Below are 20645 nucleotides of genomic sequence, written 5' to 3'. Positions count from 1 at the left end.
GTGGACTTGTCCAAGTCTCATTGCTCTACTACTCTCAAAATATTAGGTGTAGCACAAATGTTCTTTGGGACAGAGTCTCTTATTATGTGTTTGGATGATGTCTGTGAGATCTCAAACTAAGCCTCTCTTTTCCCAGCCCAATAATATCTATCTGCTTTGTGATTACAGTTTGCTTGTCCAGTGAAATGCAGCCACTTCTGGCATGGAGCAGCAGTGGCTGATCATCATGTGGCAACACGAAGCTGTATTACAGGAGGCCAAACAATAACACCATCCCAGATTACAAGTGCAAAGGGAAGTGAGGGGATGTAGGTGTGATTAGCACATTAACAACAGAATCCATAACCAAGAGGGAACATTCAAACCAGCAGCAAATAATTGTTAAATTATTACACAATTCATAGTTGTTTAAAATCAAAGTAGGAATCCTGCAAAAAAAGAAAATCCCTGTTTGAAAGTGCTTTTGCAAGGCTGATCGGCGCAGGCACTGCTGTATGAGTAGGAGTGCAGCTGCAGAGACACTGCAAAAATTACCCAGTACCTCCTGGGGGAACAAACAGTGACAGATCCATAATTTATAGGGGGCAGTCGGCCCTCAATAATTAGGGCATAATTTACACTGGGCGGGTTTTGTGGTGGGAGGAGAGAGGCAGTTTTGTTTGTTCTCCTGTTCCTTCCCCAGGCATCTGTCCCGGAGCTTGGAGGGGAGAGGATGCTCCTGCAGGCAGACCTGGCCTGACCCAGCGTGGCAGGGCTTGGTACATCCCCTCCCATCTCTCCCTCAAGGGCATGAGCCCATAATGACTATTTTGCAGGTTTTTTAGATGGAGACGTCGATTTTTCTGCTCTGATCCTTGGCACAGCTCTTCCCCTTTTGGTGATTAATCCATGTCATCTCTCCTACACCAGAGGCTCAAAGCGTCCCCACGAGCCTCTACCATAACTCATCTTGTGCATCTCAACAGCCCATCTCGGTGGCTTGAGCACATCTGTGCCCTACAAGGGGCTAGGCACCTCGTACCCATCACCAGCCTCAAGGCCTGGGGCAGTGGTAAAAATAATGCGATGCTTGTTCTGCCTCCTAGCCACGGAGCTGCCTTGCAGCCAGGCTGCAGCTCTCCTGTCCTCGTGGCTGCCCTTGCCTCCTGCCCTGCCTGGGCTTGCAGGGTTTAGCATGAGCCACCTTCGCTTTTCCTATTTACAGGCACATCTTATTCCCAGGGCCACCTTTCATGGACAGGACATGGCTGTGCTTTGGGTGCAGAGCCAAGCAAAGCCCATTTCCACCGAGGGACCCAGCTTGTCAGGCTTTGCAGGACACCAGGGAGATCCAAGGAGAAAAAGTCTTAATGTACCACAACAGGAGCTAAAGAAATCAGAAGAGTTTCAGGGTAGGTGCCTCCCTGATGTGTATGAGGAGAGGGATCACCGTGTAGACTTCTCAGTAAATCTGTGGGCAAGCTGTCACAGTGAGGAAGAACAGGAGGCCAGTACCTTATTTGCAACACCTCATGCTTAAAGCTAAAGTGTGTCTTAAGAGCTGTGTAAACCAAACTAATAGGATCTGCAGATCTAAAACTGAGGGAGGGAGATCCTCAGGACCTTAGCCAAAATGTAGCTCTGGTAATTGCCTCTTCCTTCCTAAATTAGCCCTGTCCTGATGACACTGGATGAAAGCTTTGCTGCCTACCCCATCCCGTGGAGCCACACTGCTGCAACGGGTCAGCCAGCTCTGCCCTGTGGGCAACAGCGGTGAGGGGGTGAGAAGCCCCAGGCTGAGCACCCTGTGTCGGTCTGGCCAGCAGCACACAGCAGTGTGACAGCCACTGATGTGCGGTGGCAGGACGGGCAGGATTGTTCCCCACCAAAGGCCACCTTGGCCCTGCTGGGGCAGCAACAGCAAAGGAGTTAAATTTGATTTCCTCATAGGGAAGAGGCTTGCAAGGGAGGCAGGAAAAGAATTACTTAGCTTCATCTTTCTCCCATTTTAGAAAAATTAATTTTTGAGAAACCTCCACAGTTTCACTATTTCTGGTCCCTAAATCACGCAGGCTGACAGCCTGTCTAGGGCTATTTATTGGCTCCCTCGCAGGGAGCCATCTTCAGCCAGCTGGGGCTTCATCTGAAGACCGCGAGTGCCATCTTCTGGGAGTCCACAGCCGTACTGTCCTCTCCCTCCCTGCAGCCTCCCGTGGTTATGCCATAAATTTCGATTCCAGAGGAAAAAGTTTCGCTACAATAAGCCTCACCTTTGAGTTTCCCACTGCTGTGTGCCAAAGTGTCACCAGCTGTGGGGGCAGCACGTTGTCCTTGCATTCCTGGGGGAAACTGAGGTAGAGAGACATGAAATAAAGCAGCCCCTCTGCTCTCCCTCAGATGCAGAGGGAGGTCTGGGATGTTACGTGGCCTCTGAAATACCCAAGAAGCTCGGGATCTGGAGGTGCAGGTGTGCCCCAGGCTTGATCTCAATTTGGAGCTCTTTTCTAGCATCAAGTAATCAACAGAAACCTCCCATCTCTTTTCACTGATAATTTTCTATCAAGGAAAGTTGATTTTCATTTTTGCACAAAGATTTAACTCCCAAATTGTGCACTTTAAGATACCCCTGGAGCATCACAAACTCCTAGCTGAATCCCAGTGGTGGGCAACACTGGAATTAAACTGTTTGCTGAAGATGAAGGAATTGCCTGAGCTGGAGTGTGGGGCCGTGAGGCTGCAGACAGAAGGTGGTCAAAGTGTCCTAGGAAAGGAGATGGAGGCAATAACCTGGGGACAGACCCCCTCTTGCAGAGGTTTACAAAGGCTTTAGTTTGTTTTTCTGTAGAACTTATCGAAGCTTTTTGCTGAGGTTTGATTTATGGTAGAGGAGGGAGCAGTTCTGCCTGTGCCAGCCCTGCCAGAGCCAGCAGTGGCACAGAAGGTGCTGCCAGGCTGGCCCAGAGTAATTGCGCTTGTGAGAAGCCAAAGAACTGGCCTTTTCAGTGAATGTGGATTTGTTGGCATATGGTACAGTGATTCCCATGGTTAAAGGTCGGGCAAACGCTTCCCTGGTGCTACTAAGCCTGTGTGGGAAAAGCGGATGTGTGTGGGTATGGGATGTCAAAAAATACCACCCCTCACTGTTGCAGCCCCTATAGCAGTGCACAGTTCAGTCCACGCAGCAGCATGCAGACATTACAGCAGCGTGCAGTGCTGTGTGGCAGCGTGCAGTACGTACAGCATTGTGCAGTACGTAGAGCGAGGTGCCGTGCAGTTTGTAGAGCACTGTGCAGTCCTTAGGGCAGGACACAGTGTGTCCAGCAGCGCACAGTCTGGTTTGCCCAGCAGCGCACAGTCTATAGGGCACTGTGCAGTACGTACAGCAGTGTATGGTGCGCACACCCGCACGGTCAGTGCCACACGATGGTGCTCGGAGCTCTCGTTCCTCCTTTCCCTACAGGCCAGCGCTGCCGGGGCTTTTTCCATCTGGTCAGGGATTACTCCTGTGTCCCTCCTGAGCCAGTGGAGGGACTCCGCTAGAGAGTCTCAGACATGGCATGAATTCCTTTTTGCTGTCTGCCTGGTTCTCCCCATTGGTGGTTCCTGCCATGGCCCAGGGAAGGGTGAAACCTGCCATGCAGCAGTGCTTGTGGCAAGCGAGTGCGCTGGTCCATAGGGTGACAGTGCCTCAGCAAGGGCCTCTGCTCCAGCCCACCACATAATGGCACTCATCCTGGTACATCCCAGCTCTGCCACCCTTTGTGTCAGATGCCCTGCAGCATCTAGGGAGATGCAGTCCCATGGACACCACCTCTGCAGAGTGGCAGACCCCTTGGGCAATGATGCTGCTGACATGTCTAGTTTGGGACTCTTCGATTGCCAGCTGCTCTGTTACAAGCTTGGGGGTATCTCCACACCTTCATGCACCAGCTGAATCCCTTCATTCTGTGGCTGTAATGGAGTTAGAAACCTATTCACTACCTTGCTACAAGCATGAACCCAGTGGATCCGAAGGAATCTGGGTGAAAACAAGGCTGGAGGTGTTCTCTGGAGGTTGTGTCACTCAACCTTCCCTGCAGCAGGATCAGCCCTCTGTCAGAATGAGAGACCAACTTGTTATCCAACCTTATAGCAAAGGTCCCCCTGCAGCAGTGCTATTCTGCAGCCTCCCTCAGCATCAATTCTGTCACTTCACTGGCTTTACCAGTAGGAAAAATCTTTGGACCGTGTGGCTCCATCAGGTCTCGGTGTGGAAGTAAGAGGGCAGGCAGCTGAATAGCGAAAGGTGGAGATGGGGAGTGGTGGAGCTCCACGTTAAGTGTGTCTAGGAGCACCCATCCACCACCACAGTGCAAAAGAAAACACGGGAAGTTGTATCCCGGTTTGGGGGTTGGGTTTTTTCTTCTTCAAGTAGAAAGTTAGTTTCCCTCGGCAGAGAGTAGTCAGTATTGGCCTCTGGTACTGGAAGGGACTGGAGGCAGAAAACTTGAGCTCAGCTCATCTTGCTGGCCTTCTGAGCAGCTGATTTAAGCTGTGTTTGAAAAGAAAGCATGTGTAGTCAGAGCCGAGTGTTTCTGCTCTGCAAACAGGGCATTTCAGACTGAACCCTGGTATATTTTTGACAGACGTACGAATAATGATGGGGCAGCTCATGGCTACAGGGGACGGGGATGAGGAATCCAGTTAATGCTGGAACAGAGCAGGGATGGCTTGAGCGGATTCTAGGGTGATGATTTTTGAAGGAAATAGCAAGTGTTAGCTGTTCAAAGCCCCTTGTCACAGATTTCAATATTCGATTTCATTAAACCCTCTTATGCAAATATCCTCTTATGTGATGAAAGTTAATGATTTTTTTTTTTAAAGCTAAATCTCTTCTCCCCCCCTTAACACTCAGTGCTTACATCTTTGCTGGGGCAAGGGGAGAATCACGTGGAAAAAAAAATCCTGCAAAACGTGCCTGTATCCTTCTGACTTTTGAACCAAACAGCTGAACTTCAGGTGAGTTTGGAGTGAAACCAGAGTCCCTCTCCAATCTGTGCTGGAGAAAAGGGGAAACAGCATCTAGCAAATTCAGTCCACCTGTGGCCCAAAGGCTACCTGGAAGCAGGCAGTGCCCTCTGCAAAATGATGACTCAAGTGATGTCTGCGAGGCAGTTCAGATAAAACTTGGTGAGGTTTTCGGAAGAATGATTGCAGCCAATAACACCATAGGCAAGATTCAAGAACAAAGGCTTTTTCTCATGAGTTAGCAAAAGCAATGCTAGCTATTCATGATTTATGCCTCCCTCATAAATTACATTTTAAGACTAGGATTCTGTGTCATCAGAAAAGATACATTTTATTTTTATATAGCATATTTAACACACACTTAAGGAGAATAATGGTGTTGTCAGGGGCCTGGGGTGATAGGGAGGATTTTTTTTTTTTTTTTTTAGATTTTGGTTGGGTTTTTTTTTTTACCCAGAAGGGTTTTAGCCTGTGAAGTTGGGTAACGGGAGTTACGGCAGAATCACCAGCTAACAGATTTAGGGGAGGAGGCAGAGATCAAAGGGAGGGGCACAGTGCACAGAGATCATCCATGTGCAGGAAGAGGCTCCTATGGGAAAGCTGTGGCAGATCTGGCCCCTGGAGATGTCAGATCCCACATGTAGATCAGAGAGAGCCCTTTCCATGGTGTCTACGCTTTCCTCTGCTCCCTGCCTAGCCCCTCACCCAGCTATAGTTGGAAAGAGCTCCAGGGTTCAAGCTGTGGTTGGGTACCCCTGGCTGTACCTCCATGGGCTTGTCACATTGGCACTGACAGGTTCTGCCTTGATGTGGGAGATGGTTGTTAAATTTGCTACTGTGAATTGCCCAGATCTGACCTTGGGTCATCCAGGACCCTGGTCCATCTCTGTGATGGCTCTCTGAGCTCTCCACATCTTGGGTCACTGGGTGGTGTAAGAACTGCAACTTCTGTATGTTTAGGGGTTCTTAAAAATTTTATCAGTGACAGGATGCATCCCAGTGGCTCGGAAATTGGGAAGCAATAAGCCAGGCGTGTTTGAAAATGAGTGTTCTCTCACGCTGCAATGCTAGCCTTGTGATGCCATCACTGTAGTCCAAGCCTTTTTCTTCCCCAAAGTTTCCAAGATGACTTGAAAAAGCGAGGCATTCATTGAGTAAAGATGTATTCATTCAACAGCTATATTTTCCTCCTATTCCTCTCAGATTTTGTCTTTATGAGCTAGCATGTGGCTTACTCTAACAATGAGGGGGCTTGGTCGCTGGTTCCCAGTCCCTCAGCAGATGTAGCCATGACTTTTGCATGACGTTTTCTTCTGAGGCTGGGGTAACGAGCTCCCCAAGATCATTGCCTTTCACTCCAGAGTCTGCAGGGAAGCAGCTGGAACAGGCAATGACATAGTGTTGGGCTAAGTGTGGGTGCGGGTCACCCCACAACTTCCCTGGGACACCCCGGGCAGCAGATGGGTGTCCCCCTTTCCTTTGGCCTTTCTCTTCCTCCCAAAGGCTGAACCTGCCTCCGATGCGCTGCTTTGCCTCTCTCCAGCGGAGCGGAGGGCAGCCCTGCTGCAGCCCGAGTCCCGATGGCTCTACACCTCCCTTCCCAAAAGAACTTTCGCAAGCTGGATTTGCAGAGATTTGTTTTTATAAACTTTTCCTGCCCGTGCGGCAGGTTAAAGAGCTCTGAAAGGGAAGGAGGGGAGAACGGCATATTGGGTCATCTCCATGGGAACGTCGTGGGAAGATTGATACATGCCCGGAGAGGCGGGTGCAGTTATTAGCATGTTCCAGATCCTTTCCTGCAGCCTTCCCCCCCCCACCCCCTGCTGAGGAGGAAGAAATAGAGTGTTTTCAAGGAGGAAAGAATGTGAACATCTGAAATAAAAGCAGCATCACGGATCCCAGCCCTTTCTGGCAGCGGGTCTCTGTTACATGCCACAAGCAAGCGCTTGCCACGGCAGAGCTTGAGAGCTCCAGCAGCCATCAAAACCAGAGGGAGCCAGGCCGGTTTGCCCAGGAGAAGACAACCCTGCTGGCACGGTGCGGTGGTACCGGCCATCGCCAGTCGGATGCAGAGTGATGGTGCTCGGCAAGGTGTGGGGAAGGAGAGCAGCTGGAGCAGCTCTTTAGTGGTCATGACCACTTGGCGCAACGGGTGTCATCTCCTCTCCTCACTGCCCACCAGCCCACATCTTTCCACATCATATCGTCATCTGAGAACAGTGAGATGGACTGCAGCTCAGTTTGGTGAGCTGAGCAGAGATCTGAGCACCAAAATCTTTCTGGTGCAGCATTAACTCGGAGCGTCAGAGGAAGCCAGCTCATCTCCCTGTGCCTCAGTTTCCTCCCAAAGCTCTGTTCTCCCTGACCAGCGCCGGGGACTGCTAAGAGCCTTCACATATGCTAACCATTTTCAAGAGTGATGGTGGGCTGAAGACAAGCCCTTCAGTCTTGCTGGAGCCAAGAATGAGAGACCAGATGGTGCATGACCTGACAAAGCCCCCTGTGATCTTCTGTTTGTTATTCTCCTACAAGCACATTGCCCTGGGAAAAATCCAAGGGTTTGTTTCCAGGACCCAGACTCTTTTCATGTGTAATAACAACTGTACCTACTCTGGCCACACGCATTGCTCACATGAGGCCCTCTTGCTGCTGCAATAAGGTTTTTGGGTGCAGGGGGGCTGGTGAGGTCTCCTAGAAAACCAGGCTTTAGCTCAGCATTCAGCTCCTCTGGGGCACAGCTGCACTTACCCCCCTGTCCCATGTTTGTAGAGCACCTAACAAGAAAGAGTCCCAGCTGTGACAGTCCTCCCATGGGTGTTACTCCAAAATTACTAGCAACAAGAATATTTTTAAAATAGAAGCCTCTGCTCTGGGCTATGTAGTAATTAATCATTAATAAATCATAACACTCAGGAGGAACTTGAATGTTGTAAAGCTGATTTTAAGAGCTTGTCTAAGTGGACCTGACTGCAGAAGCAGATCTGTAACATGCTCCTCAGGTGGAGGGTGTCTGCTTCCATCCCACCCCAATTAATTTCTGTCAGGCAATGAAATTTGGTTGGCCAGTCTCTGCGGGGCAGGAGATCAGTCTTGGTATCTCTGTCTGCAGCATGGTCACGATTGGAAAAGATCAAGGCATGCATTTGCAATAATAATAATAATGTCCCCAGAGTGACATTTCAAATGCAAATGAAAAGAATAAAAATATCAGTTCCTGTTACAACTTTGCTGCTGTAACCGAATCCAAGTGAGGACCTGAAGCTGTCCCCTCTGCCTGCCTGGCAGCAAAGCTGTGATGCTTTGTTTATTTTCATTCCTAGCCCAAGCAGCGGAGGACTTGGCCATGAGCTGAGAAACAAGACGAGGACCTGGGGCTGAAGAGGGGGTATCATGGTGGCACTTACCAGATGCTAATCCAGTATCAGGCCTGCAAAGCGAAGGGTGATAGGAGCTATGTATGGTGTGACTAATAATTAACCCACTGCCCCGAGAGCTCCATAGAGCCCTATAGTGAGCCCATGAACCCACCCTGGCCAGGGATCGGCTCCACTCCAGGGGCTTTGGCTGTCAGGGCTCTGCCAGGCGTAATGCGCTCCCTCCTCCTGCCACCAGCGCTGGGATGGGAAACGCTTGTGGCATGGGCCCAGCAGGAGCGATTTCTTGCAGTTTTGATTTCAGTCTTAACAGTTGTTGTTCATCTGCAATATCTAACTGCATCCCTTCTCTCTCCCTGTGTTCATAGACAGAGTTTCCGTACCTTCCCTTCAAAGATGTGACGATGTTGGTTGTTTGCTGGTGTGTTTTGTTGCCTTTGCACAAATGCACATAGAGATATATATACACACCTACTGAGCACATTTTTTCATCTGAAATTACAGCATCATTCAGTTTTAATTTTTTAGTTAGAAAATTTATGCACAGTTTGTGCGTGTCCTTGGAAGATAGAGGGACTGGGGAGCAGCGATGTGGGCCAGTTTGAGCCCAGACCCGTGGGGCTGCCTTCATCCTGTACACAAGGCACCACCCCCCCCCGCCCCGCACAGCCCCACTCCTTGGTCACACAGTGAGTTTTCTGAAAATTCAGAAGCACATATGTTAATCAGTTTATTAATTGCAAAAATAGCCCTTTGATCTTTATCACTCAGGATCAGAGTTTGGCTAGCTGTGGGAGAAATTGGCAGCTGGGGAGCACAGGCAGGATTTATGGTCGCAGGGCACATGGAGGTAGCACTTATTTGGGCCATGCTCCCAGTAGCTTTTAAGCCAAGACAGAGCTCTTAATCTGAACACACATTTATTTTTTGCAGCAAAGAAATTGTCTGAGAATGAAACTGATGATTTAAAAAACAGAGGAAAAAAAAAAAGGAATTGAAACTGTGTAGGCTATTTTCAGCCACCAAGATGAATGAAACATAAAAAAATAAAACAGGTTGCAAGTTTTGAATGCTAAAAAAGATCAGTCTGAAAGCATGAAAATCCAAGCAGGTGCTGTCAGCTCCAAGCACTGACAAGGCAGGCTTTTTTGCTGGCAAATAGAGGAAGATTTCAGCAGACACACATGGGACAACACAAATCTGCTCATCTACAGGGCTCTTTAATTATCAGTGGAGACCTGCAACACATTAACTGCTTTGCTGTTGCTCCTTATTCCTGGCTCTTAAGGCTGGAGGCTGCTGATGGAGCCACTATGAGGGCAGATCAGACCTGCAACCCTACTACAAAAGGCTGCAGCAGATACCGGTAGAAAGGGAGTTAATGCATCAAGTGAAGTGAGAGAAGGCAATCTGCAGCTCAGCCCTGTGCCCCCCACGCACATCACCATCCTCACAGTCTTCCAGCCTCTTGCTAGTCCTCGTGACTTTTAACTTTGTTTACCCCTGCATGAAGCAGGGAGAGATGATCAGGGTGAGGGGGCAATTGGGGCTATGAGGAAAGACGGCTTCCCCAGCGTAATAACAACTCAAGACTTCTGCTCTCCAGGACCACTGTCCTCTCCCGTAGCCCCCCACACCAGTTCAAGAGAGAAAGCCACGCACAGTAATTTGGAAACAAATCTGAGCTGCCCATTTCCAGGTGTTGCCCTGAAAATTCACTTTCTGCAGTGTAGTGCCACCACGGGACGTGTGTGGGTGGGTGGAGGTCTGGGAGGGCAGGACCTGCTGAACGCTCCAGCCTTGGTGCACATCGCTCACGGCTGACCCAGCTCTTGGTGGCATCCATGGCGAGAAGGAGCTGCTCCAGCACCGGCGATGGAAGGGCAGCACTTACCCGATGGCAGCAGGAGACAGCCAGGCTCAGGGGTCTCCGTTTCCACCCCACCTGTCTTTCAGCAAGTGATGAGCTGGTCCCAGGGAGCCAAGAATGGGTTCTGTCCTCAGCTGGGAGACACGAGGCTGCAGCCCAGCAGTGGACTCGGCGTTTGACCTGCGCTGCAGCATCTGACCGCAAGCAAGCTCACGTGTGCTGCTTGCCTTTCCCCTGGGTGGTTCATGCAATGGCAAGTTAATCATCCACTGGGCACTGAAGGGGAAGTGAAGGCAGCTCTGCTGCAGTGAGGGCCAGCTCAGTTTCAGAGAGAGGGCAGAAAAGCTTTCGGAAAGATGATGTTGGTGAGAGCTGAGCTGGCTCTGCACTGAGGTCCCTGCACTGCCTGCCCAGACCCAGGCAGATGGGTGGTGGCAAGCCAGGTCCCAAAGTCTCAGCACTGAGCTCTGGCTGCTCAGCCTTGCAAGCCCAGGCAGAGGCCTCTTCTCTCGCTGCAGAGCTGCTCTCTGTATCATGCTTCTGAGCACATCTGCTGGGACTTACTCAATCCAGATGTTTGCATGGGGCTGTTCCTATCTATAACCCTCCTTGCACCTGAAAGCTGATTGCAGGCAGATCCCTCCATCAGGCAGCAGCGCTAGGACCCAGAAAAGCCCCTTCAAGCACAAAGCCCATGCTAATAGGAGACTGGAGGCCCCAAAGGTCACAGAACCGAGGGCTGAAGAGATTTCCAACCGGCTGCACTTGTATTTGGGGCATCTCCTGCCTTTGTCAATGACTGTGACCGTCAGCTGCTCCCAGGGCCAGGTCCCAGCCCAGTGCCTGGCCATGGGTGTTCCCTGTCCCTGCCTAAGGATAGCGGTGTGATAGGACACGATTGTGGTGATGCTGGTACGGTAAAAATGCAGCACCCATCCTCTCTGGTTGGTACTCCCCTGCTGGGACACGTGTGATTCATTCTGGTGGAATGATCCTGGTCAAAACAGGAATAGACTGAACAAAAAAGGGCAAAAGTACCTTTTCACCCACAGATTTGTGTTCATGCTCAGGGGCCAGCACAGATCCTTTTCTGGCTGAAGCAGAAAACACTTCCAAGAGCCCTGCACCTCCAGTCTCTTGCTCATAGCAATTTGGATTGGTGCTATTCAGCTGCATTATATTTAAATTACCTGTTAAGCAATTGCAGTACATGGTCTTAAGCAATGTGACCACATCCGATTGCTCCAGGGGTGCCTGTATCGGCCTGTGTGTGCTGACGGCACTAATGCTTTTTGCCCTGGTGACTACACAGACGCACAAACAGAGTGGCTGGGGCTTTTACAGGCTTTGCTAAGGTTTATTAGCTTTTATAACGGTCATGAAAATAATTGGATCTCAGACACGCGCCAGCAATTTGGTACAAAGGAGCAAAAAAATGAGGCCAGATGAGGTGTAAATCAGGAGTAACTCCAGAGCTGCTGGTGAGGTTTGAGCAGAGCAGGGTCAGCTGGCATGGCAGAGCGCGGTGAGTCCTGGTGATGTGGTGGGGTTTGGGAAGGGTCCCAGTGTCTGTCTGTGATGCAGTCTCACAGTTACCTGGCCCATCTCCATGTGGAAAGGGATGATGCTGAAATGCTTGTGCTGGGTGCTGTTCCTATGTGCAGCTGGGAGCGGTATCTGCCCCAGTCACTCCATTCACATGTTGCAGGTGTCACGCCACCATTGCGGGATGCTTGAATCGGTACACTGAGGCACTCAGGGCACTGCATGACGGCCGTGGGCACTGGCAGCACTCGCCCCACTGTCTGCCCTGCTCCCATAAGCAGCCACAAGCTGGCTGCCAAGCTCAGGGCTGCCTGTCTCTACCTGCTGGTTACTGCACTAGCCGGGACCCTCTCATAGTGCTCTGCACCCATCCCCACCCTGCCCTGGGGCCAGTGACGCTGGTGGCAGGCTCCTGTCCTGTACCAGCACTAGGGCTTTTCCCTCTGAAGTACTTCAAGGAGACCAGCATCACCCCCTTCCATTTCACAGATGGGGAAAGAGGGGCTTGGCAGAGCAACCACAAGCAAGCAAGCAGCTACAAAAGCCTGCAGCCTCTGGGGGTTTGTCCTGTATGCTGGCATAAGGGTGTTTTCCCAACCCCATTCCCTGTTGTGAGCCCTTCTGCCAGGCCTGCTCTGGCGGGGGAACAGGAGAGGGGCTGTTCGGGTGTGCTGACCCCAGGCAGGGACTCTGGGTGCTGCTGGGAGCCATGGGTGGGCTAAGCCATGCCATGAGCTGTGCAAGGAGCAGCCAAATGGGAACTTTCAATCACAATGCTACCGATCCTCTTCCCCCAGCTCCTTCCGTGCACAGGTGCTCTCTACACCGGCTCCATCGCAACAAAGCAGCCTCTGTTCCCCACTCCATCCCCAGCTCCTCCCCAAGCCCTGTCCTGGCTGGCACAGGATTTATGAATGAGTCCCCTGCTCTGATAACAGTGGGCCCTGCCAGCCCGGGGTGGATCACTCCAGGTGTGGAGGCGTAGCGGGATCCTGCCATCATCGGGAGCAGCACGTGGTGGGGAAGGCAGAGCTTTGGGGGGTGCACAGCCTGCACCCTGCGGAGGGCACGGTGCCGTCCTCCCCTCCTAACCCCAGCCTGGCCCCATGCCCACTTGCTGGAGACTATTTCGGATCGTAACTTGTGAGCTGCCTGTGCCAGGTTGCCAGCTGGCACGGCTGCACAGGAAAGAGCTCCCGAGTCCTCACGTCCTGGCGCAGCAGCAAAGCCAGTATTGGTGTCGCTTCCCTCTGCTACACTGGGCTGGAAACTCCGGCCATCGTAGGGCTTTCCTGGGAGAGAGGCATCCCCACCGCAGCGCTGGGACCTCAGGCAGGCGGGCAATGCAAACGGCTGGCCTGCAACCTATCTGCATCGCCACATTCAGCGCTTTGTGTTTTTACTACTAATTAACGCAATACAGATGAAGGATGGCTGATTTCAACACATGTCATGCAAAACGAAGATACGGAGCTGGCAAAGCACTCGGCAGCATCACATGCTCAAAGCACATCATGTAAAACCATCAGCGACAGCCCGTTTGCTTGCCCACCACCTTGTGTGCCCAGAGCTCTGCCCATACTCCTGGGAAAATCCTTCCAGCAATTCTCTGAGTCAGGTCAGGGCTCATCAGCATCCAGTCACCCAGGCACTGAACTCTCTTATGCTTCAAACATTTTCTGGAGTTTATGCCCAGCACTCACAGCCTCCCAGGAGCCAGGATTTCACCCTGTGCTTCCAGGCTATGCTGTTTCCTTCAGCTGAGCAGCTGCTCTGGTCTCATCTGTCCCCTTCCCTCTGCATGCCTGGCTTGGGACCCTGTCCTGGAGCCCTGTGAACCATAATGAACGTTTCCTTCTGCTTTTGAGTGGCTTTGGATCAAGCATTGTGCCAGTAGCTAGCCAGGGTATTTGCATTTATTCTTCTGCATCTAGATTGCTCTAAGTGTGATCATCAAAAATCAGTTCCCAGGACTGGAGGGGCTATGGTCTTTGTGGGCAGCATGAATGGAAATCACTGCTCCTTGACATTCAGTGGCTGTGCAGCCCTGTTTCCAGCTCTGCTCCTTCCTGCTGCACCTGGGAAGACTTGGAAAAGGAAAGGGGGGTGGGTAGCAACCAGAGATGGGGCTCAGCTCAGGGGCGAGGAAGGAGTTGGTCCCACCTGGCTGTATTCTCACTTGCCTTGGTGCCTGGAAGCAGACAGCAGTTGCTGTGCATCTCCATCCTCTCCTTAACCTTTTTTTCCTTCTCATATCACCCCCACGATCACCCTGCTGTCACCCACAGCCGCTGCAATGGGCCCATGGACTCACAGGACCTCTCCTGTGTCCCTGGAGGAAGATATGTGGCCCAGGCCATGGCAACAGAAACTCAGGGAGACCAAAAGCTGGACAAAAACACTATTGCTGTCTTCCCACACCAGCTCCAGCTTCCAAAGAGACATTTTCTCATGGGGTCCTTGTTACTTCTATTTATTTTTTAAGATTGCTTCACATCCATGCAGTTGGGCTGTGATATGAGCTATACTTTGCTACCAGTCTGCTTTCAAATAAACACACCAGCTACACTAGCTGTATGCAAAGATGTTTAAACCTATATCTCAAACCTTCTATTTAGGGCTGGCTAAGCCTCTCTTTATAACTGCATCTGCACACCCTTCCTTTATTACTTAGAGTTAACGTTAACACATCTCCATGACAAATTCAAAGGTGCACAGTCATGATGAAGGCCTTAGGAAGTTGTCTGCTCTCTGTGTCACAGCCTGCTGCCAGGTGATCTTGGGCCCACATGGAAGAAGCCCTCTGACACACCAAGAGAAGTTTCCTGATTTGAGAGCAGAAGCACTGATCCAGCACCTGGCTGCCTGTGGCTGTGCCCAGACCTGCTGCACCCCCGGCTTCCCAAGCAGGCACCAGGCTCTGCTTGCACAGAGCTTCTTGCAGATGATGGGAACAGTAGCAAAAAATAAGCATCCTCACCAGCATCGGGCAGCAGGCCTGATTAAGTTAAACATCAATTTAGATAGCTGGTTACCCACATTTCTGTGCTATCTCCATAGCATCTGAGCTCTCTAAAGCCATGATGATTTTGTTCTGTTTCTCCCTATATGTATAGACATAGATGTGGATGTAGATGTAGGCACAGATGGTACTGACCCAAGACTAGATCTGTTGAACAATCCTTTTGCTCGTTATGGTCTATGCTGTTCTGCCTTGCTCCATCTTGCACAACCAGGCGTGGATATGTCAGTGATCAGGGACCAGAGGTTACCACCATAAGAAGTTTCTCCTACCACCGTTTTTTGGCCACCTTGACACAGGGAGTGACTTCACCTTCCCTCCTCACAGCTTACCCACCCCATTCTCTAGTTTGATCCAGAAAAAGATCTGTGTTAAAGGAAAAACCGTTTTTAAAAATTATTATTTTTAAGTCAGCAGTTTGTTTCTCTGACAGAGAGATGTAATTCCCCAGTAGTTTAAGCCTCCCTTAGCATGGAGGTGTGCTCACATAAGGTCTAATCACTGATCTAATTAAATTGATTTGCTACTGTGTTAAATCGGTGCAGCTATATTGAGCAGATCAGGTCTAAGTTTCTATTCCACCTCACCATAAAAAATGATAATAAAAAGCACCTTCAAGACATCAGTGCTAAGAATTCAAACAGAAAGTTACATTTATTATTTTAAATCCAGTCTCATTATTTCTGGGATGTGAGTTTTTGAAAGGGGCTATGAAATCCTTGGCATTGGCAACATTCATCTCACATTTTATGAAGATCTCTATGGGACATGCAAATATTTATTAATGTTCCAGAAGGGTCTAAGGAGCTTACAAATCTAATTTACAAATCTAAAGCCCATTGAAGGTGACAAGTCTCTTAAAAGTTAAAAAAAGGCAAGCCAAAAAAACCCTAATTATTTTTAAAATCAGTTTCATAATTATTTTTATTCATTATTTGAAATTGATTACTGTTTCCTTATAATGTATCTTCATTACTTCCTCCCTGACAAAATTACTTTAAAGTACTTATTTCCACTTGAGGTTTTGGTGGATTTCCTGATCGGGGGCTCATGCTTAGGCTTTTGTAGCTCTGTTACAATACTAACATTGCAAGTTATTTTAGGAAAGATTTATGTTCCAGCTAAAACCATGATACATACATTTAAAACCAGCGATATAGACATTTTTATAGAGAGCAATCTAATTTGATAAAATGTACAAATTTGGTCAGATTCACTCCAACAGTGGCCCTTTAAACTCTGATTTACAGAGTCAGTTAATAAGCTGAAATAGCAGCTCATGGGATTTTCAGAGCCAGCAACCTTAGCCTGATAGCAGGACAGTACGAGGCTTAGACACAGGCATCTCCCAAAAACTTCTCCAGCGTGACATGATGCCGCCTGCAGACAGTTCATCCCACTGTGACATTGTGTTCGTGATTGGCACCCATGGGTGCAAGTGCTGCTGGCTCATGGGTTTGCTCTGTAGGGTGAACCACAGCAGTCCTGCCCTAAATGAACAACCCTGGCATGCTCTGCACTTGCCTCTGCCAATGGTTTGCTGCATTTTGATATTAAGCCAAGCATTCGCACCCAGACTAGACCCAGGCACAGCCTGATGGGCCGCTCCTGGACTGTGAGGGGCTGCTAAGGTCTAACCCACCTCCAGGGAGAGGGTGGCCCTTAGCAGACCCGGCCTTGAGCTACCTCTGTTCAGTAATGGCACTATTAATCAGGCTGATGAGCTTAGACCTGAAAATGCCCTGACTCCTTTGAATCCTTCTCACCTGATCAGCAGGGGATCTCACACCTGTGTTTCTCACCCTATCACCTGTGCTAGAAGGAGGAACCATGAGCCTCACTTGACAGATGATGGATGAGTTGAAACACAGAGAGGCTAAAAGCAGGGTCACCTGTAGCAGACTGTCCTTAGTCTAAGGGGTTTGCAACCCCAAAAGGGGCGTCTGTCTCCATCTCAACTTTACCAAGTATCAACTTGTAAAAGACCTTCTGGCTTATTTTCCTTTTGTGCAGAGAGGGGACCAAGTCCACCCAGAGCCTGGAGAGAGCCACAGAAGAGGACAGGTGCTGCATCTGCCTGCGGAGATCCCATGTGGCAGAAACCCTCAGAGCCGCTGCTGGGAGCCAAGGCACCTGGTAAGAGCTGCTAGCGCTGGCATGGCTATCCAAGGACAGCAGTCTGTGCTGAAGGGGGTGCAGGATGGGACCCCCAAACAGCCTGGTGCACCAAGCAGGGTGCAGCGCTTTTGTGGCAGTCCCTGCTGGCCCATCCACCACTGCCATGTGAAAGCAGCAATTCGGTGAGCACAGCTACAGCTGTAAGCATCACCCAAGAGTAAGTCTGCGCCAGAGCAGGAACCGAGCAGCCCTTGAAGCCCTGCGAGCACAGGACTCTCCTTCCTCCCTGGGAAACACCGCCCAACTGCATGGGACCACCAAAGCTAATAAAGGCATTAATAGGGCCACATGACATCCCCTGACTAAGGCATGAGCAATTAACACCTCAGTCAGGCTTTAAAGTTGGTCAGACTCTCCTCCACCCTGCAAGGCAAGCTAGCAAAAGGGCAGTTCCCCGCAATTTGAGGGCTCTCTTCCACTGAGTTTTCCAGGCTAGGCTGGAAGCCCTCAGGCTAAAGCGGGTCTTTGGCATGAGTCTTGGGGTAGGAGGGCAATAGCACGCTGGCATGTCAGATGGGAAGCTGTATCAAAAGCCTCTGCTGAATTTTCAGCTCTTGCCACTGACTTGAGCAAAGTTTTTAAAGGCTGCGTTTCAAAAGTGCTCTCGGGTTTAGCAGGGGCAGTCTCTGGGATACATCTGGCCTGGCGCTTGGAGTGATGAGTATCAGAGCTCTCGTGGATTTTGGATGGGTTTAGGCTGCTCAGATCTCCTGGAGTTGGGCCCAGCATTCTTCACGTGGCACAACTCCAGAAATGGAAGCACTCCAAGTGAGCAGTTTCTTTCCCAAAATGGGGATTCTTCTTTCCTTTGGATGGAAAACACTACAGACAGGGGAAATATTATCTCATTGTACTGTGAAGGAGAACCATTTATTAACTGTGGGTACCAAATTTAACTCTGGGTATTTTTTTAATAGCAGTTCTGATATGAATAGAAGTGTTTGGACCCTTTCCTTGCAATGTCAGGAATCTGCATTACAGAATTATGCCACTATGTGAGAAATAGCAACTGAAATCAGCTATGGGAGGAAAAAAAAGAAGTGAAACTGGCTAGTCTAAATTCATGAGAAATTCATTCCAGGGACACAGATTATATGAAATGGCTCCTTATCTCAGTTATATTTGCAACACATTAATGCTCAAAAAGAGCCATCCTATTGCCTCCTACGCTTGCCACGTTATGCAAGGGTGGCTTTTCTCATGTGCTCTGGGGCTCCCGAAGCACCCACGCTCTGCTGCTGGGAGCCTGGTCGATGGGGTAATCTCCAAGTACAAGGCACTGCTCTACACAGTAAAACTAGGAGGACAGGCTGAAACAAGGTGCTGCTTATGGGTTTCTTGTTGCTTTTTCAAGCAGGAGAGTCACTTTTCCTTGCTAGGAGCAGGGAGGCAATGTGGCATGGTGGAATATATATATGCCCAACTACATTCAGCATTGGGCAACGGTCATACAGCAGCCACAAACCATCACAGCAGATGTATATGGGTTTGTGTATGTTAGCTCGCACCATGAGAAAACACTGCTACATACTCTTTAGATTATGATCCAAATGTTCTTCTTTCTATTATACCAACCTTTCTACCACTTGTGGCTCTCTTAACCGTGGCAAATGAGGACATAATAAAGTTCAAGTGATATCAGCTATTGTTTTCTAACTCATAATTTCCCAGGACTTCTGCAAGCTGCTTCTGTCCCAGGTGAAACTCAGTAATGAAGACTGACCTTTGAAAGCTCCCACTTACAACGGTATCTGCTGGTTCTGCTTAATTTGCTCCCCCGTCTTACATATAAAACTGTGAATAATTGCTGCAGTTTATTAAAGTGGAAAATAAAGAGCTTTCAAAGCACTGAGATCATTTAGTTTCAATACATTCGACAGTATGTAATAGGTATGAGTATTTTGAGCAGGTTATCCTAATGAAAAATGAGAGGGGAGCATGTATCTGACTGTTGCTATTGTACAAGTGTCACTTTGTTCTAGTGACAGCAGGTTTACAGGATTACACCAATTGGGAATCCTGCACATCAGGCAGGTCTCTCTGGCTGTGAAAAATTGTAGACTAGCAATATAAGTATCCAAACCATAGCTTTTACAAATAAGCTAAGACTCAAAAATCATGACAGGCTTTTAAAAATGAGATTTTTTTGCATTTAAATCTGTTTTGTAACTGGTCTTTTGTTACCTCTTCATTAGCAGAATGCACTTGTTTCATATTCAGAAGTTTTGGGTTTTTTTTTCCCTAAAACATAAGTACTAGAAACTTGCTGCTGCTTCTAACAAAAGTAGAGATTCTTAAGAAATAACATCAAGGAAAACAAAACAAGTGAACTTGCATATATGGGACTGCTAATAAAATTGGACAAGTTGACACCATTCAGCATGTTCTTTCTCTTGCACTCTGAAAGAGGGTCAAAGACGTGAACTTTTGATATTGTAATCAAAAATATCAAGATACAGATGTATTTAATTACCAGATCTGTTTGACTTTCAAACTTGAAATGCATCGTATAATAAAGTTGAATATAAAAGAGAATTAACTGAAGGAACACAATATAGATGGGTTCACCTGAGGCTAAAATCAAGGCAGTGGCTTGGAAAGAGGGCTATGGAGGGCTTCGGGGTTTGGATGTATAAGTTTCATGTCCTGTGTTGGTCCCAGAGCCTCACTTTTGTATTTACCTTCAGCTTCTTAGGCCTGGGACAGCACCGCCTTGTTTTGGCCTGGGCATCACGACCCCATGGAGTCCATGCTGGCTCCGATGTTCAGGGAAGGCAGGAGTCCTTCTGCTGCACGGAGCACTGTCCAACCTTTGGGGTCACCTTTGACAAAGCCTTTGCAGAGATACCTGAGAGCCATTGGTCCAACTGCTGCATGAGGGAGGCAGGTCTGTGGAAGCTGTTGCCCTCCTGAACTCTCTGCTCCAGCATCCAGAAAGAAGGAGCGCAGAAGTGGAGGCTGAAGCCACCCTGCAGGCACCGTGCAGCCACAAGCCTTGTCTGGCAAGGGGATTTCCCACGTTTACAGATCTCGTCCATGCATAAGAGTGGGGACTAAGGCTAGAGCAAGATGTAGGATCCTATCCTGACACCAGACTGCAAAGCTGGTTAGGAAAAAGGCACCCACCTCCCTCTCCCAAAACAAGCACCCTGAGCACAGCAAGAAGCCCTGAGTACACTAAATAAATCAAATCTCACAATCCACCAGGATCAAGAATTGGAGGGTTTCCTACAGGTTTTATATCCAGGACGATTTATGATTTAATTTAAACATGTAGTTTCCGGCCGTTTCTTTTTGCAAGCAATCACCTAGGCTACATTAACCTGATGGTGATCTACTGCAGTCCCAGGGAGCCCTGGAGAGACAGACAACAGCACTCAGAGGTGTGAACTTCCCCAATTCATCTTGATGGGGTGTGCACAGCCTTGCTAGGGAAGCAGGTCCAGGCGTGTTAACCACTTCACTGCCAGCCTCTGTCGTTGAAAGGGCTGGTTGTACAGCAGCATGTCCCGTATGGGCCTTTCCCTTCCTTTGAGAGAGCCTCCCCAGCAACAAAGGATGCAAGCTTCGAAGGGTAGAAGGGAGGTGCAGACTCCTGGATTGTGATGCTGCAGGTTATAGGTTTGGAGGGGGTCCTGTGAGATCAGATGGGTTTTTTATCATGCAGCTT

Source organism: Haliaeetus albicilla, chromosome 2 (genome assembly GCF_947461875.1).
Source record: "Haliaeetus albicilla chromosome 2, bHalAlb1.1, whole genome shotgun sequence".
In the NCBI taxonomy this organism is placed as follows: Eukaryota; Metazoa; Chordata; class Aves; order Accipitriformes; family Accipitridae; genus Haliaeetus; species Haliaeetus albicilla.
Note: the sequence above shows the minus strand (reverse complement) of the source record.